The sequence below is a fragment of the Pezoporus occidentalis genome, unplaced genomic scaffold, assembly GCF_034315485.1.
Source record: "Pezoporus occidentalis ecotype Australia unplaced genomic scaffold, CSIRO_AGI_Poc_V1 ctg109, whole genome shotgun sequence".
In the NCBI taxonomy this organism is placed as follows: domain Eukaryota; kingdom Metazoa; phylum Chordata; class Aves; order Psittaciformes; family Psittacidae; genus Pezoporus; species Pezoporus occidentalis.
The window spans coordinates 111,954-139,060 of NW_026912875.1; positions in this window are offsets into that span (position 1 = coordinate 111,954).

Consider the following 27,107-nt stretch of genomic DNA (forward strand, 5'->3'; position numbering starts at 1 on the left):
AAGGTCTGTCTCAGGGTATATCTTCATATCTGATTTTAAGTGATAGCTCTTAATAAAACAGTGCTATTCTTTTTATTTTATGGGTTTCTATCACCTATAGCTATCTGTAGAAATATATAAAATACAAGTTCTGGTATGTGTAGACATTACCAAAATTTGAATCTATCTTACTAGAAGTACTGTTTTCTTCACAGTGGATTAACAAGTTTTTGTGTAAGTACCTGTGCTGGAACATATCCAGTATCAATATCTGTGGTAGTGACTGGAGTTTCACTAAGAAAATCAAAGAAGTGAAAAGGAGCAAGAGGTAAAGTTCTTAGTTATACTTTAAAAGTTGAGGTAGAAATGCATGCATCCTCCAAAGAAAGGGATGACTTTACAGAGGTTAATGCTAGCCAAATTTTTCTTTCTCAACCATAAATTATTATTGAATAATGGTAGGCTGCCCATTAAAGAGGGCAAAAACATTTTATATATTGACATGATAAATTTGAGTGAACAGTTTTAAGCAAGGCTGAGTAGCACAGGGTAACGAAGACTGAGAGATAAACAAATACAAAATTATTTGAAAATGTTCTATAATATAGCATGAGCAAAGTCTCAGTGCAAAACTATTAAACCACTTAAGCAGTGGTCACTGAAATCTTAGAACTAGTATTAGCTATGGTTGAGAGCTCACACACATGGCACGTACATTTGGATTTTGGATAATTTGAGATGAGTAAATTCAATATTAATACTTTAACAAGGAATTAAAAAGAAGCAGAGTTAAATATAGACCGGTAACATGAATGTGACATCAGTACATTTAACATTCTTCTATGGAAGAACTTAACAGCTGAAATTAGAGAGATGATCTAAAAATAGGAGGAAATCTAAGAGTGACAAGTATCCAAATTCATACTTAAAATTTACTAGTTATCTGCATACATGTGGCATAGGCAGTAATAACTGAGCAGGTACAAGATTATCAGGACAAGGATCTAGGGGAAAAATCCTTGAAACAGTTTTATGAAACTTCCCTGCAAAGTACCAGCAAGGCTATATCTGAATCTCTTTTAGAACCTGAACTTCACAGTGATGAATTTCAGTGAGAATGATCAGTTGTGTAAAAACATGGCCTATCAGAAACAAACAAGAAACTAGGCATGCTTACCTAGAAGTTGAGAAAACTTGAAACTGTAAGTTTCAGAAAAAGGAGTAGACCTGTTCTAATCCCTGGGACTAAAAAGATGAGACTAGTTATAAAAGTTAGCAGGTTTTATCAACACGTGATCCTTTCTTTTAGAAGCAGGTTGACATGTAGATTAGAAAGAAAACTAGAAATCCTGTATGTGAAGTGTATCAGAAAAGACTGTAAGGCAAGTGTAGGGATCACTGACTGGGAAAACATTGCGCACAAAGGAGTTGGTGATCCATGTAACTGCTGACTAGAGTACGCCCAGATCTGTGCTGTTCTGCATGTCCAGCATGGCCTTCAAGCTGCATTGTCCTGCACAAATCTCTTGGCCACAGGATAAGCTTAGTAAGCTCACTGTAGCAGAGGAGCCTGAAGGCAGCTCCCACTTGGTACCATTGGTTATGCCACCTACATGGCCTTAGTTATAATTAAAAGTGCAGCAAGAAATTCTTACGCAAACATGATTTCTGTTTAACTATAAAAATGATGGATAGAGTTATTTCCTTACAAGAAAATCCTGCAACATCTCGAATGACTGAAATTGGAGAATCTCATCTTTGAATGAAGTCTACCCTGCATGTTGCATGTGGGTAAGAGGCTCTAATAAATAGCATTTTATGCTACTTATGCAGAGTGGCTTTCTTGCTGGCATCAGCATGGATGAGCGTGTCCTGCTGCAAAACAAGAAGTAAACAAATTGGAAACAGAGTCAAAACACTTTCCAGATGCCATCTTGGATTAAGCAGATGTGAATTTTTTTTTGTGTTATTGTTCTTTCTTCACCTGTGTGTTTTCTAACACTCTTTGTTGTTCACTACAGTGAATGCAAATAGAAATGTATAGTTGCATTTATCATAACATGATATAGGCTAAGGGTATTTTCAAAATGAATGAATCCCTCAAGATTATAGTATATTCATGAAGTGGAGAACTAGGACCCTTTTAAAGGTTCTTTAGCTCTCCAATGCATTTCTTAAAACATCCAACAAAATGTCATCCCACAAAGAATATTACATAGACAGTGCTGATAATCAGTAAAATCCAGCAGCAGGGGAGGAAGAAATGTCATCCAGTGAAAAGGAAGTATAATCTTTGGCTAAAATACAAGATAGTGCTGAGCTCACCAGAACTGAATACATAGCTGGGGTGTTTGTCACACCTGCTTTGGAAAATCTTACTCACAAGCTTGACAAACAGGATTCTGAAAGGGTACAGAGGGGTAGACTACAGGGTATGACCTTGCACTGGGGGACGAACTTGAAGACTTTCTAAAGCACCTTCTAGCCCTAGGGCTGATTCTGTGATAGATACTCTCATGTATCTTATTTAAAGCAATAGGTAGGGAAAAAAAAGGGATTTTTTTTTTGTTTTCTCTATTTCTGTACAGTGTATCTATGTACTTTAGTTGTATTGTGTATGATTAGATTTTCATAAATGAAGTCTTTATAACTAGATTTTCTCTGATTTTAAGAATAAGTAGTTCAGAGTGACAGCTGAAAAAAAAAGCTGTGCTATTCTTTGGACAATTTACTTTCTGATTAACTCTAGACAATCTTAGGAGTAACTGGTAATCCAAAATCATTTTCATGGACACCTAAAGAGTAGCAGAGTGTTTCTCTACCAAACTGTGAAAGCAACATGATCTTATAATTCTCACAATAGGGTCAATGAAGGAAAGATGCCTCCTGATGACTAATACTAACAATAAATACCTGATAAACCAGAAAAATATGGGGGGAAACCCTAGAGAAGTCTTTCCTGTTGTTTTTTTGTTTGTTTGTTTTTGTTGTTTTGGTTTTTTTTTACCTTATACTATAAATATTAATTACAAACTGTATCCAAATGCTCAGGAAATAAGTGTTTTCATTATGTAATCACTACTATATATAAAGCTGCCAAGCTTTAGAAAACATCAACACTGCCACCCCATCCTGCTGTCATTAGTATATATATATGGAGAAACTGTTTTTATTTTCTTCATAAAAGTAGAACTTCATTTATATGAGGAGCTATTTATTTCTCTTTTGCAAAACATTCTTTCCCCTCCTATGGGAAATCTAATATAATCTAGTTAAGAAGTTATTTTCCTTTTGCATGTTCTCAATTTTTTTCAATAGAGCAGAAAAAGAATGGAGCTTTTCCCTAGTGCTATACATTAACATTAATTTGCTTCTTTACATGCACTGACATTGCTGTCATTTTGCCTTTAATATGAATGCTGTTTGGAGTACAGTTATGCTGTGCAGAACTCCCCATTTCTGATATAGATCCATAGAATAATTAGGGTTGGAAAGGACCTTAAGATCATCAAGTTCCAGCCCCCCTGCCATGGGCAGGGACACCTTACGCTAAATCATATCACCCGAGGCCTCATCCAACCTCGTCTTGAATACTGCCAGGGATGGAGCATTCATAACCTCCCTGGGCAACCTATTCCAGGGCCTCACCACCCTAATAGGAAAGAATTTCCTCCTTATATCCAATCTAAACTTCCCCTGTTTAAGTTTTAATCTGTTACCCCTTGTCCTATCACTACAGTCCCTAATGAAGAGTCCCTCCCCAGCATCCCTATAATCCCCCTTCAGGTACTGGAAGGCTGCTATGAGGTCTCCACACAGCCTCCTCTTCTCCAGGCTGAACAGCCCCAACTTCCTCCACCTGTCTTCATACGCGAGGTGCTCCAGTCCCCTGATCATCCTCATGGCCCTTCTCTGGACTTGTTCCAACAGTTCCCTGTCCTTTTTATGTTGAGGACACCAGAACTGCACACAATACTTCAAGTGAGGTCTCAAGAGAGCAGAGTAGACGGGCAGGATCACCTCCTTTGACCTGCTGGTCACGCTCCTTTTGATGCAAAAACTTAAAAAGGTTTTGTGACCATGCACAATATGCACAAACTTAAAAAGCTTTTGTGACCATGTCCTTTCTAGGCCTTCTGTTACTGTAGATCTTACTGTAACAAGTGGAGTTGTTTCTTGATTCTTTAGTTTAGTATGCCTTAAATTGATACATATTTTTGTATTCTAAAATTGTGTAGAGCTGACTGCAGAAGCACACAGGGTTTCAACCTTATAGAATTTCTATTGTGGTAATACTGATTCTAAAGCTTCCAGGAAGGCATATTTTTCACATTTTTTTTCTCCAGTATCATTTCAAAATTTAAGAAGGTGTTTGTTTGATGACTTGCCTATAAACTACAATATCAGGCTTGATCTGTAGCTTCTCTCTTTTATGTCTTGTATATCTAATTTTGTTTCCTTTGATCCTTCTTTTTTCCTCTTTCTTGATATTTTCTTTGTTCTTTCCCCATCCCTGTGGTTTGCTCTTCTAAGGCTCAATCACCTTAATTTTCATGTAATTCCTATCTATGCCACCACCTATATCTTTGTTGTCATAGTTTAGATGTCTCTCTACCAGTTATCTTTTTATCTGGCTATCTGATTTTGTTTAGCTTTTAGTCTTTTAAATTCTTTCAATTGCTTGAGTCTTTTTAAATCTTCCCTTAGTACTGCTTCTTGTTATAGCTCTTGATCTTTCATAGAAGAGTGACAAAGCTGACAGGGATGATTGCTTATTAAATTTAAATTTAAAACAATAATAAGTAGTCACTTTTTACTGTGTGACCAGAAACAAACATGTGCTGCACAGCAGGGCCTTATTTCTGCACCTAAGGCGCTCAGAGATTCCAGCGGAGGCTTGTGGCTACTCAGAATCGGTGATGGGTAAACTTTCTGACCGTGTATGACCTCACTTCTTGCCAATTAAACTGAGAGGTTTTATGCATATTCGAGCTACTCATACATTTCAGATGGAAGATTTAATTTGAATGCAAGGGTGCTAGCCTAGAAGATTTGGTGTACTTTTCGTGTATCCCGGGCCAGGAAGCACAGCAGCCAAGCAAGTGCTGGAAGTCAGTAGTGTGCTTGTCATAACCCACAGTACCACACACCTCCTTTTTCTTATTGGTTGTCTAGGGTGGGGCATCCCTGCCCATGGCCAGGGGGGGTGGAACTGGATGATCTTAAGGTCCTTTCCAACTCTGATCATTCTATTATAATTCTATGATAATTTTATGATAATTATTAATGCCTATTGCCCCACAATAGACAGGCTTCAAACTGGGTTACTGCTTTCCTAAATCCCTTGATAAATAGCCTCTTCTCTAAGTAGATGAACCTAACATATATGCAAATATCATACCTTAAGAAATGACATAGAAATTAAACATGTATTAGAAATTAAATTCCACATTTTAATGTGGATGTAAGAATAAAAATTAGGGAGAAGCATGAAAATGAACTTTTAGAATATCTGAAATATTACCTAGAATTCCTCAGTGTTTCTGTGTTTATGTACTTGGGTTAACTTGCTTCCTGATGTAGAGATCTAAAAAGATCTAAAAAGAAATCTTGTCTGCTCAATTTATTTATAATTTTACATATGTGTGTGTATATCACCATATGTATAAAAAGCACATTTATGCTTCCATAATCTAATTAGGAGCATAAATAACATACATATATATATATAAATTTGCCTTAGTCGATGAGGAATGGGTTAGAGATCAGTTGAGCAATCTGGACATCCATAAATCCATGGGTCCAGATGGGATGCACCCGCTGGTGCTGAGGGAACTGGAGGAAGTCATTGCTAGACCACTCTCCATCATCTTTACCAAGTCTTGGGAAATGGGAGAGGTGCCTGAGGACTGGAGGAAAGCAAATGTCACTCCAGTCTTCAAAAAGGGCAAGAAGGAGGACCCGGGTAACTATAGACCGGTCAGCCTCACCTCCATCCCTGGGAAAGTGATGGAACACCTTATCCTTGGTGCCATCTTAAGGCATATCAAGGATAAGAGGGTTATGAGGGGCAGTCAACATGGCTTCACCAGGGGGAAATCATGTTTGACCAATCTCTTAGCCTTTTATGAGGAAATAACACGGTGGATGGATGATGGCAGAGCGGTGGATGTGGACCTCGAATAGACATACCTCAGAAAACCATGTGCCAGTTTTCAGTCTTTTCTAAAGGGCATAGTTCATCAACAGAAAACTCTGAACTCAGAAAATGATGTAATGTTGCATAAAAAAAAAACCATGTCACAGACCACCAGTCACAGCCAGTTTTCTAGGTGATTAACAAAATAAATAAATTTTTTTTAAGTTTTGTATGAGCAGCCACCTTGGTTTCTTTATTCCATTGGCTTTTCCTGAAAGAGACCAGATATCAGGTTTGTGTTGGGGTTTTATTTTGATAAATGCTTTTATAAATTCTGATAATTCTGATTAAGTCCAGCTTTTCACAGTTATCAATGATCTGCTTCTGTTCCTGTGGAACCTCCTCCCTTGCTCTTAGCCTTTCTTCACAGGTGTCCTGAGCCAATCCAGTCTGTTTAATAGCTGTTTCACTGCACACCTAAGGATAGCACTGCAGGAAAACAGTGGGTGGACAGCTCAGCATTGACTTACAGTTTTAGTGAAGGTGATGGAGTGATGGATTAAAGCATTATTGTGTATGGCACACTGACAGACAGAAAGAGAGAGATGAGTGTGAGAGAAATCCTCATCTACTTCACTGTATTTGGAAATCTGCCTTGTATGAAAAGTGAGTACATGTATGACCTCCACTCCTTGCTTTTTCTGGCGTTTATAAAGTTTGTGGAAATTAAACTTGCTTTGAAAGTATAACCTCTAATTACCAAGCAAGTGCAGTTTTGAGGAAACCTGAAACATTAAACATTTAAGTTGAAACTCTAGTTGCTTTTGTCACATTAATAAATAAACTAGTGATGTTTAACTTGTCATTCAAGTAATATATTCTCCTCAACTAAATATTTCAAGGCATCTGGCTTCCACCTAATCAAACAAAAAGCTGTGGATTTTTAGATTTAAACATAGGTTTGTATGTCACTCCAGTTTTACTTGTATAAGAACTCTTGTTTACAGTACAATGGTTCAGTTGTACTCTCAACGATTATGTGAAAAAAGTATTCATAGGCACTTCACAGAGTTACTAAAAAGCAAAGGAAGTTGATATCTCAAAAAACATATTTAAACACCAGTTGTATAAAACCATGCAATAGGAAAAATTCAAAAGGAGAAAAGATTATGCAATGAGGGTATCTGAAACAAAAAGAGCATCCAAGTGGTTCTCATTATTTATCATTGAGTTATCCTAATGAAGCCATACCTACTTATGTTAAGCCGTAGTTATATTAAGACTGAAAATCTCTTAGCAAGGCAAGTATTCCAAGGAAACACCAGGCTGTGACTTAATCAGTACTTGGGGTTAATCGGTATGAAATAATTGGTATATAGTAAAACAAAGGTTGGTATTTGTGTTTAAGAGTTTAAAAAAAGATCAGAAAAATCCCAGTCAGTTTTCAAAACATGGTAAAACTTTGTATTCTGTCATACAGGCAGATGGGATAAAAGATGGGAAAAGAACAATGTCTCTGATGTATCTGACATCGACAACATTGTCCTTTGGAATACATTCACAAGGCCACCTGTAGCATACATTTGATGAAAAAACATGAAAGGGCAGGCCTGTGAACAGTAAGAAGTATCCTTCCAGAGCCCAAAGGACCCCAACTGCCAAAGCAGCTGCAGTACCCAGTGACTAGACATCCTCTAAGTCCACCTGTAGACTCTTTTTTTCCATCAGTAGGATGTTTATGTAGGCTAATTGTGAACCCTCCATGTAGGCAGTGGGTCTGGCAGGTAGATCACTTAAAATAAGTGCAAATGCAGTTGAAGTAACTTACACCTAAACACCTTGGAGCGCTGAAATCCCATTTATTTTGTGGACTTGGAACTGCCTTCAACCAGATTATAAATTTCAGAATAGATTTGATAGAAATAATACTGATTTCAGCAAATTGTTCTTGCAAGAGGTGTTTTAATATTTTCATGTGCTACAAACTAAATATGTATTCACAACACACCTTTGTAGACAAATTAATTATCATCTGATGTTTTCATTGAAATAATGATGATGAATGCAGAGATGATGTGACTTTTTCTACCCATTCTTCCAAAACAGTTATTAGGATAGTCGTTGTCCTATCTTGCTTTGAGAAGAATAAAACACAAATGTAATGTACTTGACAGTAAGGATATTTCAGAGATAAAGGTAGAAAATGTTGGTAGTTTAGTCATATTCAAAATGAAAAAAACCTTTAACATATATAACACATGGGAAAGAGAAGCTACTATTCTCATTAGTGACAGCTGGAAAAGAACAATTTACTACTTGACAGAATTGCCTTGAGGGGATTCTTACATGAAGAAGGCATGTTTAATTGAAGTTGCCAAAATCAATACAGGAAAGAACAACTAACATGTTCTTTAGGTTGAAATAAATCTAGGGAAAACACTTAAAGATGCAAGCCTAAGCTCTTTACAACAAAAATGTTACAGCGAAACAAGAATGTTGCATTCCAGAAGATACAGAGGAAGCTTTCTGCAAATGCTAAGCATGTTAACACAGTGTATAGCAGAAGATACTTCATTTCACATGAGACAGAGTAGAAGGCAATCTACAAGGAAATGTATGGACTAATTATTTTTGCAATAAATACATATGTTATATTTATAAAAGAAGATGCAAAAATTATTTTTTTTCTATGAAGTCCTTGTAAGGAGTAAACATATCAATAGATTTAATAAAAACAAAAATAGTTTAAGGACAGTAATCTAGTTTCTAACCAACACAAAATAATTTCAGGGAACTTATGTCGATTTATATCACCGGAATAACAGATGTGTTAGGTTTAAATTGGTGTTCTGTAAATGTGGATGAAGGAGAATCTGCACTCTGTCCTCACTAAACTGTTAGTTATAAAAAATGATGCTAGACCCACCTTAAGGGTTGTTTAGATATGGAGTTATGGAACCCATAACTCTCAGCCTGAAATTCCTTTGCCGGAAATTTCTATGCCAGAAATTTCTTTATGGAAATCTCCATTGTAACACCCTAGCATCCATAGTTTGCATAGCAAAACTGAGCTGAGAACTGCTGAAACACCAGTTCACCACCTTAGATCAGTCTGATGGGTTTATTCTAAAAGTAGTGACTAAGAACTTCCAAAGTTGGTCTGCTTTGTAAGTAGGACATTGCTTTGGACTAGGATGAACCAGAGGGTGGGCTACTAGACTGCTGTTAACACTAGCTTTTTCAGGTTTTGCTTGCCTGGAGGAAACAGCCATGTGGGAAGTTTTTGCCCTTGATGCTTAAAGCCTGAAAGCATGTCAGCCTCTATGATCAGTTCACCAGTGCTTGAACTGCAGGGATCTAATCAGAAAACTTTCAGTCCTGAGAAATGACTTCTGAAGACCCAACCTCATGGCTAGGGCAACAGGGCCCTGTTCAAACTACTATGTGAGATTCTTGGTGACCTAAGCATCGCAGATTCAATAACCCTGTTTGTAGGGAACAGTGGTTTCAGTATGTGTCACAAATATGAGTGGCTTAAGGTCCCTCAAAGAATGGCTATTAAAGGTATTAGTAAGGATAGTTTTAATCAAGATTTGTAAAAGTGTGACTTAACAGGATTTGTTGGAAAGGTTCACTCTATTATTTCATAAAATCATAGAGGCATAGAATCAACTAGGTTGGAAAAGATCTTTAAGATACATCATCAAGTCCAACCATCATCCCAGGACTTCCAAGTCCACCACTAAACCATGTCACTAACTCTTCCAGAGACAGTCATTCCACCACTTTCCTAGGAAGCCTGTTTTTCCTAATAACCAATCCTAATTTACTGCATGGATAAAGCGTACAAAAGAAAATTGAGGTGAAATCAAGTTAAAAAATGATTTTTCAGATCAAATTATTGATTCAGCACAAAGCATAAAGGTGATCCTTCCACCGAGTCACAAAGTTCAGAGTAGACCCTCTTGCTTTCTAAATTCTTGACAGACCCTAGGCACAGCTGAATACAATCTTAATCTCAGACTTGGACAGTGGCTTGTGTCTAATAGAAGAAATTCAGGAAATAAGAAAATCCTCCTGTTGAGTCATGAGTTTCAGAATACACCCCCTTGGTTTCTAAGCTCCTGGTGGAACCTAAGTGCAGCTAGGTCTAGTCTCAGCCTCCGACTTGGTCAGCAGTATATATCTAAGACAGCAGAAGTGTACCAGTTTACTACCAGTGGGATTTTTACACAGATTTTACCTACTGGCAGTCTGCAGTTTTGGATTTTAATGTTTATAAAGTAAGTCCATATAATTACTAGATTTGTCATAGTAGTTTCTACATACATACATACACACACAAATACGCAGAAATACAAAGATATACCTGTTAAAAGTCCCCTCAAGTTCAGTGAAATTTTCATGTTAAACGTCTCACCATTTCTCAGTGGGTTGAACCTTGAAGAGTCGGGGGACTTCAGCCCTGGTCTGGTTGTTAGCTTTTGGCAATGGTCCTCCAATTATCACAGACTTAAAGAGTTTATGAGCTGTAAGAGACATCCCACTCAGAGTGCGATGCTAGTCACAGCCCACTGTGGTCCAGGAGAGTTCGAAGTGTTTCACTTAGGACCACTATTTATAGAGTCTCAAGATTATTTTCTTTAGTCATCAGAATATTTCCATCCACATTACTTGGTAATTACTAGAAATCCTTGATACTAGAGATCCTCCTTAGCTGTGCAAGAGCTCCTGGTAAGGTCAAGGGATATTTCACCACAAAGGGTGGTAAGGTCACCTGTTAAGGTCAATGGATGCTTCATTACACAAAGGCCAAGAACTGATGGGAATTTGTAGAGTAGCACTGAGGATTTAGGGGGCTTGAGGGGTGGGGTGTTGGAGAAAGTTGCACCACCATAGCATATGTCCTGGGTTCAGCAGTAGCAGTCATTTTTCCCCTTCTTGGTAGCTGGTGCAGTGCAATGTTTTGACTTTCAGCTCGGGAACGGAGCTGATAACAAGCGATGTTTTGGTTTGGCCAAGGACTTTGTGAGCCTCATGCTCTGCCAGGGAGGAGGGGAAGCCAGGAGGAAGCAGAGACAGGACACCTGACCCAAACTGACCAAAGAGGTATTCCATACCACAGCAAGTCATGCCCAGGATGTAACGGGGAGTTAGCCGGAAGGGCTGGGAGTCTGCAGGGTTGGAGGAGGTATCGGTCAGAGCTTGGTCGGGCTGGGGGGGCGAGTTATCGGTCGGCTGGTGGTGAGATGATGTATTCTCTTCCCTTGTTATTTCCTTTATCATTATTATCACTGGTGGTAGCAGTAGTGATCTGTGTTATACCTTAGTTACTAAACTGTTCTTATCTCAACCCGTGGGAGTTGCATTCTTTTCGATTCTCCTCTCCGTCCCTCCGGGAGCAGGGGGAGGGCAAGAAAGGGGGGGGAAGTGAGCGAACGAATTACCTGACTGAGTTTAAACCACGACAGTTCTTTTTGGCGCCCAACGTGGAGCACGAAGGGTTGAGATAACGACAGATCTGACCAGATTAACAGTCACTCATCACAATGACGATTTATTGGCTCTCAGAGTTGTTCTTGTTGATCTCACAGCTTCAGAATGTTGTAACTTACGTAGAGCCGGTATTTGCTGTGTTAGTGTTTATCAAGTATGGGGCCTGGGCTAAGGTTCTTGTCTCACTGTGCTTTATGGCTATGGCTTGTAACACGGGTGGGCTCCAGCAGCAGGGCGGGAGGGACGTGGCCGTGGACTTGTACCTGGCCGTCCGGCTGCTCTTCACCGTCCTGGCCCTCACCCTACTCTCCATCTTCGTGAGGCTGCGGGGAGCCGAGGGGGAGCGGCCCCGGGAGCCGGCGGCAGCCGAACCGGCCCGGGAGAGCGGCCCCGGGGACCAAGTGGCGGCGGGAGCGGGGCCGGAGGCCGCGAGGGGACGGCTGCCGGTGGAGGAGGTCGGGGCGGTCGAGGAGCACAAAGAAGGGGCTGCCGAGCAGCGGGAGAAGGCGGCGGAGGAGCCGAGCCCCGCGGCCGAGCCGAGCCCCGCGGAGGAGCCGAGCCCCGCGGAAGAGCCCAGCCCCGCGACGGCCGAGAGCGTTTCCCGGAAGCCGCCTGCCGAGCCCCAGGAGGATGCAGGAGACCACGCAGCATTTCCCAGCAAGGCAGAGGAGGAAGAGCTGGACTCAGGAAAAGAGAAGCTGGTGGTGGGAGAGCCGGCAAGCACAGCAGCTACACCAGGCCCAGTGACAAGTACAGCTCTTTCTATCACTGGAACCATGCAGGACAAGCACGACAGCATATTAATGAAATCTCAAGAAAAGTAGTATCTCTACGTGTAGCCAATGTTGAGGCCAATTTCAGAAAATACGTATAGAACCAGGCTAAGACCAAATCTCACATTTGACTGTAACCTAGCATAAAAAAAAAAAGCAGAATGAGAAGTAAATTTATAATTAAAAAGCAAATCTTTCTAAATCTGCAAAATGCATTGCCAGCCCTGAGAAACAGGGAGTTCTGAGACTGTAAGGCAATGGCAAATACAGATTTTGAGAGCCTCTTCTTTAATGGTATATTCCCTTGGTGAAACTCACAGGAATCACTACTACAGAGCATTTCCAGACCCCAGAAAGTTCATCTCACCTGGGAAATTTAATATTTCTGTTGTATAGTACTCTCTCACTATACCATTAACGTATATGTTTTAAAATATTATCTATTAAAAGGTTTCATCTTAATTTATGTATCTTAAAGACATGTTAGTACACCACAATCTCATATCAGATTTTGTGAAATTAGTATTTTCGTCACCATTTCTGTTCAGCAAACCAAATTCATGTATGAAGAAAAGCAGAATAACGGTATGCATGCAACTCATACTTGCTACTGGTCAATTATACCAAGCATCTAATCAAGTAAAAATAAGGTTTAAAAAGCTAACACCAAAGAACAGCTGGAGAAAGATCAGCAGTGTAAATACTCTGCATAAATGTAAGTTTCTGAGTTCATTTCAAGCCAGAAATTCCGATCTCGGATATTATAATGCTATTTCTATTACTCAAAATTTATGAAGAATCTCATAAAGCCCATTAAAAAAAAATTAAAATACAGCATTACACAATACTATAAAACAATTCTAACTATTTTATTCTATACATTTACATTTGCATTATACAATAGAGGGAATAATATTTCAAGCCCTTGGGTTTGTTCTAATGGTGATTACACAAAGGATAACCCAAGCTGACACTCCTCCAGGTGTCTGACAAGCTCACATTGACACTATAAGTCATTAGGTATGAGGCTGGCTTTTGAAAAATATGATTCAAATTCCCTCAGTCTCTCCTGAGCTAACTTTGTCAGCTCAGTTTCAAAAATAATAGAAATTGAAATGTATTTTATGACTTCCTGGTGTGACATATTGTGTCAAAAATAATAATTAAAATATTTTGAAAGTAAGTTGTGGTTTAAGCCCAGTCAGCCATGCAGCTTGCTTGCTCACTACCCCCCGCTTCCTCCCCTCCGCTCCCGATCGGGAGGAGAATCGAAAGAATGTAACTCCCACAGGTTGAGATAAGAACAGTTTAGTAACTAAGGTATAACACAAATCACTACTGCTACCACCAATAATGGTAATGATAAGGGAATAACAAGGGAAGAGAATACAACCGCTCACTACCCACCAACCAATACCCAGCCCAACTGAGCAGTCATCTAACCCTTCCAGGTAACTGCCCCCAATTTATATACTGGGCATGACATGCTGTGGTATGGAATGCCCTTTTGGTTAATTTGGATCAGGTGTCCTGTTTCTGCTTCCTCCTGGCTTCCCCTCCCTGCTGGCAGAGCATGAGACTCAGAAAGTCCTTGGTCAGACTAAACATTACTGAGCAGCAAATAAAACCATCAGTGTTATCAGCGCTGTTCCAGGCTGAAAGTCAGAACATAGCACTTCACCAGCTACTAAGAAGGAGAAAAATGACTGCTACTGCTGAACCCAAACGGAGACAAAGTGTCAGCACCTTATTTGTTATGTTAAATCAAATTTTGGTCCAACTCTAGTTATGTCTATGCTTGAGTAAAAATAATGGCAAAATCATCAGTGATCACTGCAAGAATGAATTATATATGGACTATTTCTCTATGGTTAAAAAGTAATTCTTTCCTTGTATAGCAGAAGAAAAAAAAAAACATGGAAGTACCATGAAAAACATTTCATCTAAATGATTTTTTGTCATTAATGCTGTTATAGTAAGCCCTTAAAGCTAAGAAAATATTAAAAAAGTATTCCCTACACCACATCTGAATGTTACACGTTGCCTTTTTGCATAACTTCTTTCCTTTCTTTTTAATTCCTGGTCAATATCCAGTAAAGAATAATATTGTATCCTCATTAGTCAAGGGAAGTGAGATTTTTGTGTGTGTTTAACTAGACAATAAAGAGGTCCCAGATACACAGTTTGGTTCTAAAAGTACCCATGTAGCACTTTGGTTTTGATTTCTTTGTTAGTTTTGTATTACTGATTAAGCATTTTTTAACCAGTCTTATCAGAGTCTTAGCACACAAACTCCCACACCACAACAAACGATCAGACACACAAACACAAAAAGTGAAGTTCTGTCCCATATCACTTTAGATGATTTAAAGGTCTCTTGTGATACTCTGATTCAGACCTGTTCCAAAGCTAAAGAAATTTATAATTCAGAAAGATGCAGAGCCTGGCTCTGTGAAGAGAGCCCAGATTTCTTATTGGTGCCCATATTTCTCCCCTCCACTCCCCCATTTTTCTCCTCACTCATTCACAGGGCGACTTTATAATTAACAAACTTATAATGCATTTATTTAAAGCACCGTGTTTTCAGCTTTTCAGTTTCAGTTACTTTCTGTATGGATATTTTCTTTTATCTCTTATTTCACTGTATGTGTAATTAATGTTAGGAGTAAATGCTTGATTGTTAATGTGCCACTAATGTGAGTATATCCTATAGCAGAAACCCAAACTGAAATTACTGTCAATAACAGGGGGAAGTAAATCTCAAATACCTTTAAAATCTGCCTAACTTGTCCAAGCAGAACCCTAACAGTCTAGCAGCTTTTATTCTCTAGCAAAAATGAAAAAATTCTCCCTTTTTCAAATCCCTAGTAATAACTATAGCAGCCTGCACATAATTGGACTATTCCAGTAATCTCATCCATCATATGATATCAACTACTTCTTTGCCAAAAGGTGGTGGATCTGTTTCTGTACCCAGAGTCATGTGAAAACAAACAATGACTGATATATCATCTCGGCAAAGAAAGTTGAGACTTACTGATTACAAGTCTCATTCTTGTAGATCTGTGCTCTATGTGAAGTAAACAACAACAATAACAACAAAAAAGCAATTATCTTCAGATTAACAGCAAGAAATTAATTTTTGAATAATCCAAGTGGGATCTTAAATAGTTAAGACAATTACATTTAAGATACCTGCTTACATTCACATTGCATTATAAACATCACTTATCAGGACCAGTTAGAATTTTATTATTTATTTATTCTTTTTATTTTTTTTATTTTATTCTTTTTCCTGGAAAGATGCAAATCTTATCTAAAGCAATGCTTTTAAAGGTCTTCAAATAACATTTATTTATTTATGATCAAATAACTAGATTCTGCCCTTCCAAACAGCTTTTAATATAAAAGAAAGCAAGAGCACAAACTGACTTAGAAGTGTAATCATGTAAGCTATCTACCTGTCTATAGCATCAGTTTGAATTCTGAGGAAAGACGGTAAGTAGTATTTGAAAGGTAAAATGCTGCAAAAATTCTGAGGAAGAAGAGATCACATCTTTTGTCTTCACATGCTTTGCTCCTAGTTCATTGGCATCATGACCATGACAAGGTTCTTTGGTCTTTGAAAGGCTGAATTCTGCCATTAATTTTATGTGCTTAAAAAGTGTGAGGTAGAATGAAACACACACATTTTTATCAAGGATTTGTGGATAGGAATCTTTAGCTTGTATTACTTTAGGTATATAAAATGACAACAATAATAATTAGTGAAAGCGACAGTGGATGCTTTGGATTTTTCCACCCTACACTGAGGAAAAAGCTCTCCATCCTGTCATTAATTTTATGCAGAAAAGATTGCAGTTCATAAGCACTGAGTTTTGGTGATATAGTATGTGGAGTAGATGACCATGCCTTGGATAAAGAAGTTGCTATCACCAGCCTTGGACATTGTCTTTTTTTGCCAAACCTTTGTCTTACATTTAAAGCCATATTTTTCTTGTTTTTTTTTCCTATTTTAATGGGCAGTAAAATAGGTATTTAAACCCAATGATCATATACACAGAGCACAAGCTAACTTATTACAACAGAATTTTTTTAAAGGCATGCCTTGAGGATGACATTAAATAGAATTTCTAAAGCAGATAAATTGTCTCTGGTAGAGGTTTTATTGGCAGCTGAGAGAGATTGCACCAGATGCTTTGTGTTTCTCTTCATTCTTCATCCTGGTTGAGTCCTGCTGCTGAAGGCAGAGATCATAATTTTTTGATGTAAGTTAGCCTTGCACAATAATGAGGTTTTATTATTATTTTTTAAGAATTCTTTACTTTAAAGACAAATCAAATTAAACCAAACCAAGCAGAAAAGCCCACACCCACTCCCACCCCCCAAGTCCCCAAACATATCTTGAAGCCTCAGAATTAAAGTTTAGTCAAGTAATTTCTATGAATCATTCCTATATCTTGTTGACAACTAGGTAGTCTCTGCTATTCAATACCCGCGATGTATGAGAAAGGCATTTGACAACTCTTTATTGCACCAGCTCTATTTCAACACTGTTTTATATGTGGGTGATATGGCACAATGTGCCAAAAAAGGCTACAGACTACAGAATAAAAGCAAGATGACTAATCAAATAATGCCCCCAGATGGATTAGAATTGACTCTTTTTTTTTTTTAATGTGAAATTTTCTTTTCACCAGGGAAGTAGAAGAAAAAAGTTTGTCACAGAAGAGAAACTGAACACTCAGTGCAGAGAATAAGATGAAAGGAAGCTGTGTTTAGGTGTATTGAGCAGGAAACAAAAAACTCTAATGCAACTGACCTATGCAGGGTTAGCCAAGCAAACAGTGAAGTCATATGTAAGAGAGAGGGCAGAAGTGAAATCAGAGGGCAAAAATATTTCTTAGATGATCAAAAGATGTATTTTTATACACAGAGTGATTAAAATAAGGAAACAAGAGAGGATTAGAATGGAGGTGACAATCAGAACAGGCTATTCATTTTTCCATTAACGTGCATACTAGAGCTGTCCTGAATTGCAAGTTTATGAATTTCTAGACTTTTAACCCAGAGTCTTCATAGCCAATTTGCTCACATTTCATCTAGAAGCCATTAGTGGAACCCACAGGTAAAGTGCTTTGTGCCAGCTATATGATATTGCTTTTACATGTATGAAAAGTATCCAGCTTTTCATCATTTTTTATTCCTGACATCACCAAGTTATAGATATAACTCAAAGGTGTGTTTATCTAAATAACAAAAGTCTGAATTCCTGTTGACAATGAAATTAGTATTCATTTATTTTAGCTGAAGAAGCTATGATAGGTTTCCTTGGTGAAAACACATAAAGAATTCTTTGAAGAAACTGTTTTTACTCTTCATTGCGTCACAAAACCAAGTAGTTTTGTGTTATGACTTTATGGGGGATTCAGGAGTGGTAGCATTGTTAAACATGACTATTTAATCTAGATTATAAATTGTGAAAAGAACAAGACATATTGGTATTGATGCACTATGTGCTGAATAGGTTAGATTAATAGTTTCAGGGGAAAAAAAAAGAAAGAAAATGAAAAAGACTTAATATTTTACTATCAATCCTATAAAGATATTGTAACTTTTTGCAACAATCATCCTTTTCTGAAGTTGTTAAAAACTGACTGGGGTTTCAATCAGTATTCAATCAATCATTGTGCAAAAAAAGATAACTTTAGGAGAAGCAAAAAAAAGTTAAACAGTGGACAAATAAAACCCAATCAGTATTTCTTTTTAATTTTGGCTCTTCTAGTTACCAAACAAATCAATAATTAATACAGCCCTGAGTATGTGGAGAAAATTTAGGTTTTAACTAGATTCAGTTCAATTAAATAAACATGGTCAATTATAGTAGAGAATATTTTCACAAGAAAACAAAATACGCTGAAAAATTTCTAAACTGTGTTGTGGGTTTGTTTTGGTTTTTGTGGTTGTGGGTTATGTGTTTTTGTTTCTTTTCTCATAATTATTTTTTCCTTACATTGGTATCTTTTTTCTGGTATTTGTTGTTTTTGTTTTTTTTTTTCCCAGATGTTGTTTATTTATTATAGTGATATTTTCCTTTAATTTCTCATTTCTAGGAGCATGGGCTATTTTATTTATTCTGATTAAAGACATTGTAAGAATTTATCATGCAATTTTTTTTCAATGGATATAGTGAATATTGTTAAAGGGAAACCTGTTCAAGATCTTTAGCCTTAGAAAACTGTTGTCTTCTTAAGGAAAAAAAAAAATCTTAGTGTAAAAAGATTTAAAAAAAAAGAACTGAAAAAAATTATTGATCATTGAAACATTTTTATTTTTCTTCCCAAATCATTCACTAGTCTAGAGAAGGGAAAGTATATATATTCCTAGGCTCAATTTTTCAGAAATGAACTCTGCTGTGAATTCACCCTTATTCCAAAGGAAAACTGTTTACTTTTCCATTCAATATTCTCAGACTTTACACTGTATTCAGAATATAAAACTGCACATATATTCCAATATTGGAATGTATTGAAAATGTACCTACCCAAGAAGACACCTTTTAAGAGATTCTAACTCCTTGAGTATATGTGATTGACGCCAACAGAGAAGCATGTTGAAGCCAGAACCTGTTTGGCTGTAAGTACTGGACTTCCTGCTACCTGTACTGGAGGAAAAAAATTGTACGCTCTGCTTGCCTTCTTTTACAAAAAAAAGGACAAGAAAAAAAGCTTTTCTCTTGCTTTTATCACAGTAAGCTGCCAGACTCCAGTCACTATGGGAGCTATGCTGTCCACCTGCTTAATTCAGGAATCATGCTGGTTGTTGCATCACAGGTTAAGGTACTGATAAACAGCTCAGACCATACATTATCTTCACGTGACAAAATCTTTTGCCCTTTGTGCCCATAGAAAAGAGTGCTTCAGTAATTACATTAGACACCATGCATGACACTTCACTTTATCTAGCTTCAACTGTCTAAAATCAGGTGACTAATCCATATCATCCCCTAGTATCCCTCTAGGCATTTCAAGGTGGTGATTCACCTATCTGACAATATATGTTCAAGATAGCAAGGAAGAATTGTCAGTTGGAATGCCTTCCTCTCTCAGCTGACAGTAATGGAAGCCTGCCTTCCCTAAAATAGGTACATAATTTTAGATGGAGCTAATAAAGCAAGATAAATCTACTCCCACAGCAGAAAATATGAGCACAGCCCTGTGAATATAAATAACATTTCCTAAAAATCTCAGATTCTTGATTTCAGACTAACCAATTTATTACTTATTATAATATATTCTATTTAAACTTCATTTTTTAGCAGGTCTACTGTAATATCCACAAGTCACACTGGTCACTGCAGCTACTTACAAACAAATGGTGATATTGGACTGGGAAACCTATGAATTTTAGCATTATGTCAAGCACTTTCTTGAGGCAAAAGAAGCTGAAGTTTACAGAAACATAAAAGCAGAAACTTAGCATAAAACTACCTGTCATGGTTTAAACCTAGTCAGGCAACTTGTTCACTCACTCCCAGTGAGTGGTGCCGGGCTGACAACAATCGAGGGTCCCATACCCCGCCCCGGGGCTCTCCCCTTCCCCGCTCCCAGAGGAACGGGGAGGAGGATTGAAAGGGTGCAACTCCTACGGGTTGAGACAAGAACAGTCCAGCAACCAATGTACAACACAAATCACCACCGCCACCACCACCGACAACGATAAGAGAAAATAACAAGGGAAGAGAATACAATACCACCGGCCAAGAAACGAGTCCCACCCGGAAGCCCGTGTCCTTCCGGGTAACTCCCAGTTACCCCCCCGCCCCCGGGCATGACGTGCTGTGGTATGGAATACCTCTTTGGCTAGCCTGGGTCAGGCGCCCCGTCTCTGCTTCCTCCCGGCTTCCCCTCCTCCCTGGCAGAGCATGAGCCTCACAAAGTCCTTGGTCAGGGTAAACATCACTTAGCAACAACCGAAAACATGGGTTTCACCAACACTGTGCCCAGGCTGGAAGTCAAAACACAGCACTGCACCAACTACCACGAAGGAGAAACATGACTGCTACTGCTGAACCCAGAACTCTACCAAACTCACCTGCCTTAGAAATTCAACTATAAAATGTGAATGACTGGAACATACCTGTACCTGTGAGACTAATCTCCTATTTGCATACTTGATTATTTCAATCTTAATAGGTACCCATTCAATTAGTGAATAAATTAACTCAATATGAAGCTTTACCAACAAACCATAAACTGCATGAATAGTAGAGTTAAAACTCTTGGAAACCATGAAACCTTCAGCTTATATTCTTCTTTATATGCCTGGAAGTCAAAAAGGTGACTGTAGAATATTCAAAAAAGAATAAAAATGAAAACATTGACAAGCAGAAGCACTGTAAAAGAGGCACAAATATCAAAAGATAACGTCTGCTGACAAGGCTGAATCAGAAGGTGTCAATCAAGTATATTGCCAGAATATTAACTGATTAATAGTCGTGTAAAAAACTTAAGAGTGACTGAAAGAAATAGGTTACTGAAAACTGATCTTCCTACTGAAGAAAACCTTAGGACAATTTCTTTTCTTCAGGGTACAAAAGTCAAATATGCCATATAAACCCTTTAATTTAACAGAGTTTCTGTCATTCTGAGCTAAAAAATTGACTTCATGTTTAGGTGACTGGCTTTCAGAATGTTTAAAAACATTAGTTTAAATTTATCAGATTGCTATGAAAATAACTTTACATAATCCAGGTTTTCCATGATAAAATTTTAGAATGTTTGACACTCAATTCATAGTGTATGAATTCCATATAGTTTCAGATAAAAAATATGTATAGTGATAGTTTGATGTATTTTTGCCTCTCTGGTTTTACTTCTATTAAGCTTTCACTGTTCATAACTTCCCACATGTCTTGTCCTTAGATTTCCTTAGATCTCATGTCCTCAGCAGAAAGACAGCTGCAATTAAAAAAAAAAAAATTTTTTTTTTTTTTTTTAGTTTTCTAGACAGAAAAGCATAGAAGTGACTGGGACAAATGTTTTCTCAGGTAATTACTGGATGGCATACAGATACTGTAGTAATTGATGTGATACAGTAATTTAGCCAAAACAAAGTATCTGTTGAGACTGCTACTGATTCAGGTCTTTTACAATGCTTAGTTCTTATATTCTCTCTTTTTCTTTTTTTTCATTTTATCTTATTCATAAACAATCCCATCTGTGGGACAATGTTGACAATATGACAATAATGCGGAAAATTAGTGAACAACAAGCTAGCAATGTTGTTGATAAAAGTTATGGTCTCTAGTGTCACTTTACCTTAAGATGAGGTCACCTTAGCCTCAAAATCCATGATTTTGGAAACAGTGATGAAGAGTTAGAAAAGTTCCCAGAAAACAGAAAATAGAATCAACTTAGGACTGTAAAACTCAGCCTCCCTTTGCTCTGTTTTACTTTTCCAGGTAAGTGCATTTAGCAGTGCTTTACAGCTGAAATACCCTGCAGCCTACTGCCAGGGGAATTTTGGTGCACACCAGGGGTTTTTTTTTGGCATACGCTGACATGCCACAAAATGAATAGTGGAAATTTGTAGGTACATAACACTGCAATTAAACATAGCCACAAGGACTGAAGTTTGAAAAAGGTAAACACATGCCTGAGTAGACTCTATCAACTGGAAACCCTCCTGAACAGGGACTGGGAATGTGCCAGCTGGAAACTAACCTGGTTTTCTTAAAGTCCTCCAAAACAGGTGGTGAACTCTTCAGGGCTCATACCTCACTCTCCATTTGTACATATAAGGAAATGCTTCCTCTTCTAGGATGCTAAAACAGGAACTATTGGCTAACAAATCTATCTGTGATGGGCCCAGGGGCACCTAGGGTATCTAGCTGTTCTTAGTCTTACTTTTCAAACAGCAAAACAAATGCACACAGTGTGAGCCACAAGCAAAGACTGACTGACTGACTGTTGTTGGCTCAGTAAAACTAAGACCATCAAATATAGGCTTTACATAAATATAACTGTAAAAAAGTCAGATAAGGCATATAATATGTGAAACCATGGAGAGGGTTTGGAAGAGCAGAAATAGCTACTGTGGGCTGGGGACAGATTACAGTGCAAGAATAGGATTACATACCTTTGTAAAGTTGGGGAAAAAAGTTTCCTCTGAAGTCATCTGAATTTCTGCTTTAGTGCATAGGTTTGAGGATCTATACTAGGTGTTTTAGTGCTTTCGGAGATTTTTAAATATATTTTGAAAGTAGAATGTGTTCACCTTTTAGAAGATAGAACTATACCTGTTTCTGTGTTATCTCTGTTTAACTAACCTTTCATTAAAGATGATTTATCTGATATATGCAAATACTGCATTTCTGTAATTCTTTTTATATTTATGTAGTTAAAAATTTTTGTTTGTAGTTCTGGGAACAGGTGTTTGAAGGTGTTTTAAGTAGTTTAGTCGATATTAGATCATCTTGAATATTGCCTTCATTTCATGTGCTTTTAATTGACCCTGTAATTACTAAAGTAATAACCATATCTAGCAAGGAAAGACAATGTTCCCCAAAGGAAATTATCTTTATGTATCATTATACTTAAATGGGGAAATTTGTGTTGTTTTTATACCTGTTTTTATTTCCATGGGATAACAGTTTTTATAACTGTTTTAATTTCCATGGGAAATAGCTCTAGAAGGCAGGAAGGCCAAGACTGTTGGTTGATATTGAAGGATCACCTGCTACAAGTTCAGGAGTGTTGCATGAAAACTGCAAGGAGGTGCAGCAGGAGGGGCACGAGACCTTCTTGGATAGATAAGGAGCTGCTGAGGAAACTTCAAGGGAAAAAAGAGACATATACAAGGTGGAAGCAAGGACATGCGGCCTGGGAAGAAAACAAGGATGTTGTCCGGGAAACTAGGGACCAGGTTAAGAAAGCTAAGGCCCAGTTAGAATTAAACTCAGCTAGGGATGTTAGGGATAACAGCAAGCGATTCTACAGGTATGTAGTGAATAAAAGGCAGACTAGGGACAATGTAGGCCCTCTCCAGAAGCTATGAGAACTGGCTAGCCTAGATTTGGAGAAGGCTGAGGTTCTGAATGACTTCTTTGCCTCAGTCTTCACTGGCAAATGCTCTGACTACACCACCCAAGTCTTAGGAAGCAGATTAAGGGACTGTGAGAATGAAGACCTTAGGCCCACTGTAGGAAAGGATCTGGTTCGAGACCATCTTAAGAGCCTGAATGTGCACAAGTTCATGGGTCCTGATGAAATCCATCCATGGGTCCTGAGGGAGCTGGCAAATGAAGTTACTAAGCAACTGCCCATCATATTTGAAAAAATCATGGCAGTTGAATGAAGTTCCTGACAACTGGAAAAAGGGAAATATAACCCCCATTTTGAAGAAGGAAAAAATGGATGACTCAGGGAATTAGAAACCAGTCAGTCTCACCTCTGTGCCTGGCAAAATCTTGGAGCTGATTCTCCTGGAAGGCATGCTAAGGCACATGAAAAACAACAAGATGATTGGTGACAGCCAGCATGTCTTCACGGAGGGGAAATCCTGCCTAACCAACTTGGTGGCCTTCAATGATGAGACTACGGAACTGATGGGCAGGGGCAGAGCAGTTGTTATCATCTACCTGGAATTCTGCAAAGCATTCAACACTGTTCCACATGACATCCTTGTCTCTAAATTGGAGAGACATCAATTTGATGGATGGACCACTCGGTGGATAAAGAACGGGCTGGATGGCCACATGCAAAGAGTTGTGGTCAATGGCTCAATGTCCAGCTGGAGACCAGTAACGAGCAGTGTCCCTCAGTGATCAGTGTTAGGAGTGATCTTGTTCAACATCTGTTGGTGACAGGGACAGTGGGATTGAGTGCGTCCTCGGCAAGTTTGTTGATGACACCAAGCTGTGTGGTTCGGTCGATAGGCTGGAGGGAAGGAATGCCATCCAGAGGGACCTTGACACGCTTGTGAGGTGGGCTGATGCTAACCTTATGAAGTTTAACCATGACAAGTGCAAGGTCCTACACCTGGGTCAGAGCAATCTGAGGCATAGCTACAGGTTGGGCAGAGAAGAGATTCAGAGCAGCCCTGCGGAGAAGGACCTGGGGGTGTTGGTCGATGAGAAACTTAACATGAGTCGGCTTCAGTGTGCGCTCACAGCCCAGAAAGCAGACTGCATCCTGGGCTGCATCAGAAGGAGAGTAACCAGCAGGTCGAAAGAGGTGATCCTGTCCCTCTATTCTGCTCTTGTGAGACCTCACTTGAAGTATTGTGTGCAGTTCTGTTGTCCTCAACATACAAAGGATATGGAACTGCTGGAACAAGTCCAGAGGAGGGCCATAAGGATGATCAGGGGACTAGAGCACCTCCCATATGAAGACAGGCTGAGAAAGTTGGGGCTGTTCAGCCTGGAGAAGAGGAAGCTGCATGGAGACCTCATAGCAGCCTTCCAGTATCTGAAGGGGGATTATAGGGATGCTGGGGAGGGACTCTTCATTAGGGACTGTAGTGATAGGACAAGAGGTAGCAGGTTAAAACTTAAACAGGGGAAGTTTAGATTGGATATGAGGAGGAAGTTCTTTACTGTAAGGGTGGTGAGGCACCGGAATGTGTTCCCCAGGGAGGTTGTGAATGTTCCATCCCTGTAGGTGTTCAAGGCCAGGTTGGACAGAGCCTTAGATGACGTGGTTTAGTGTGAGCTGTCCCTGCCCATGGCAAGGGGGTTGGAACTAGATGATCTTAAGGTCCTTTCTCGCCCTAACTATTCTATGATTGTAACTGTATAAATTTATACTTCATTTAATGATAAGCAAGTAAGACCATCCCTCTCTTCCAGTCTGCTAAGGCTTATGTGTTTGTGAACTTCCAGATTTCAGAAGTTCAGAACATTCTTGGAAATCTTAAAATTTCCAGAATGCTTTTTAACTTCCTCGTTACAGTTGTGGACAAAGAATACGACCTCTGTATATTCCATTGTTACTGGAAAAATGTAGGTCTTACAACTGAAGCAGAAAGATAGTGTCAGAAGAACTGTGTTTAACACGTCATGGTGTAGCTCTGGCAGGCACACACAGTTGTTTGCTCATTCCCTGCAGTGAGATGGGGGAGAGAATTAGAAGGGTAGCAGTGAGAAAAACTCTTGGGTTTAGAAAAAGACCATTTAGTAGGTAAAACAAAAGCTGTGCGCACAAACAAGTCAAAATGAGGACTTCATTCACTGCCAGTTTCCTGCTAGCATAGGCAAAAATGAGTCTTTAACTATGATGCACCCTTAGGTGCTAAAACATTGTTTCTGTGATTTTTTTAAGTGTTCATTATTTTGTCCTCTGGAGAATGAAATCTTAACTTTACTGTTTTTCCTTCAGAAGTTTGTTTTGTTGTTTGTTTTTTTTTTCTGAGTAACCAAATTCAGATACGTTGTTAGCTTCTGAATCTGCTGCAGTATCTTGCAGAAAGGATGGGTTGTCATTACCAGCATTATGCTGATTGAAAACATCTGCTTATGTAGACAAACAAGTGAAAACATTTTGAATGTATAAAATCTGAGCAAGAGGATAAGATTAAAACTTATCACTATAGCAGAAAATCAGTGTTGGTACTTTAACATGCAGCACATGACCAGTTTTGGGCATGTGTAAGTCAAAAATCATATGGTTTTATTACACCTGTGGGTCTCTGTCTAAATTTTAGTGGTCCAACAATTCTTACCAAGCAATAAAGGCAAAGAAAAAAGCCGATCTTGTTTTTTCTCTTGGGATTTTTTTTTTCTTTTTAAGGGAAACATTAAAGCATTCAAAAGGGCAAGGTTTCTTTTGCATCCATCAGGGATGCAATAGGTAACTAAATACATGACACAGAAGGACTTCAATGCATACAAAAACTAGAGAGCAGATTGATGTTTTTGAACCTTCACACTGAAGGCAGAAATGTAAGCCTGATTAGTGCATTCTATTGATTTTAATAAGAATTAAATGACATTTATTTTTTTAATAGGTTCTTATTTAAGATCAATGTCAACAACACCCTATTATAGTAAGAACTATAGATGAACACTTACCATGCAGTTCAACAAGATCAACCTCTTTTCCAAAGTTTTTAAGGAAATTTAGCTGATCTCAAAGAATTCTCAACATATGCAAAATACTGAATTTTAAAGACTTTGCAGATTAGGTACTTCTCTGGGTGTTTCTGTAATAGAGATTTTAAAGAACAGTTTTGGAGCTCATTTCATTTCAGTACAACGGGAGAAAAATCATTATTACTGAACACTTTTTCTGTAGAAGAATTTGTATTCAGTCATGTAAAACCTGTGCATGACCAAACAGATAGAAAAATATCTGTCTTTTTGAACTGTAGTTACTTGACCGCAAAATAAAACAAGCACTGAGACTGAAGACTACCTTTTGCTGCCATGAAGGAAGAAAATCTTTATGTTTGATGTTTACTGTTACCACACTATAAGAAGAGAATTGACTATAAAGTCTGAGAAAAGACAGTATATACAATACCAGTATTTAAAATTCTTTGGCAGTAAGAGAATCAGTAAAATGTGAATACAATGGCACCTTTTAAAGCTAACAGATCCATTAAGGATATGTTATTGAAACTAAATTACAATAAAACCCCACACAACACTTTCAGAAGGTATAAAATAATTTTTTTTTACACTTTTGGGGAAATAATTTTTTTGCCATTATGCTAATGAG